The following is a 1,393-nucleotide window of genomic DNA, read 5'->3' as shown; positions in this document are numbered from 1 at the left end:
CCCAAAATCTCTGTAAATGTTTATGAAAATCAATAAAACATAATTATAGAGAAAAAAAAAAAGAAAACAAAGATGTGCCTGATTCAGGCCACGGTCTCTTCAATCACTTCATCAGAGAGCTGGGCAATCAATAAGGAGCCATAGCTCAGGGTTCCCAAATTTTTCCTGTGTATGATGTATCAGATGTACTAGTTGTTTTGATGACCATGGTTGTGTACTAAGTTTTGAGATCAAGAGGTAACGGCCTCCTACTTTCTTCTTCAGTAATGCCTTACTTGTCCAGAATCTATCTACTCTCCAAATAAAGTTAAAGATTACTTTTTCCATCTCTTTGAAGAATGATGACAGGATATAAACCAGGATTGTGCTATTGCAGATTGCTATGGGCAAAATATTAGATAAATGAAAATCACTAACACCCTCATCACACACAGAAGCAAACCCATAATGTTATTGTCAAAAGAATTTCCATTCTACACAAACGTCAAACAAAAACAAAGGTAGAGAAACAAGTCCTAGAGAAAAGAGGGAACTTCAGTACCACCAAGAAAGAAGAGCTAGGAAGTCAGGAAGGGAGCATGATCTTGGGATGTGAAATCCCTACCTGGTAAACATCTAAGATCCAGTGAAAATACTGATGTCAAAATATACAGAAAACTCTAGAGACTAGGCCTCCAGATACTGAAAGGAGACAAGGACCTTCTTAAAGAGTTGAAAGAAAGTAAAACTGTCCCCTAGAACCAGTACCCTGAATATGGACTTCAAAAAAAATTCCTATCCCAGCGAAGTTCAACAGGCAGCAAACAACAAATGCTGGTGAGGCTGGGGAGAGACTGGAACTTTTACTCACTACTGGTGAGAATGTAAAATGGTACAACCACTGTAAAGGTGGTGTAGTGCTTTCTCAAAAAGTTGTAAATAGAAATAAATACAATTTGACTCAGCTGTCTCACTACTAGAAACACACTTTAAAATAACCAGAGTGGCAGACGGGAGAACGCCGCCGCCAGACGGGAGAACGGTGCCTCCAGACGGGGTTCCACTGCGCGAGGGGCTGGGAAGAGACCCGGGAACAACAGCCAGCCACCAACCGCGGAACTCCAGGAGCGAAGACTGTGAGACCCCAGATGAACCAAGACTACCTGACACTGTGTGACCCCCCCCTACAACCCACACCTGCCTGACCCTTAACACACAGGGTGCTGCTACATAAAGCCCCAGCAGCACCCAAGCCCCGCCCCCACCTCCTGGTGATAGCATCCAAGCACTGCGCTCTTCACCCCCTAGTCCCTTGTTTTCCTCCCCTTCTCCCACCCCCCTTGCAGCTCCACAACCACACATCTCAACCCCCACCACAGCCCTGTGACCTCAAGGCACCATCTTGGATCCAGCC

Source organism: Elephantulus edwardii, unplaced genomic scaffold, assembly GCF_000299155.1.
Source record: "Elephantulus edwardii isolate Elephantulus edwardi_28Jun2011 unplaced genomic scaffold, EleEdw1.0 scaffold00278, whole genome shotgun sequence".
Classification (NCBI taxonomy): domain Eukaryota; kingdom Metazoa; phylum Chordata; class Mammalia; order Macroscelidea; family Macroscelididae; genus Elephantulus; species Elephantulus edwardii.
This window is presented reverse-complemented; position numbering follows the sequence as displayed.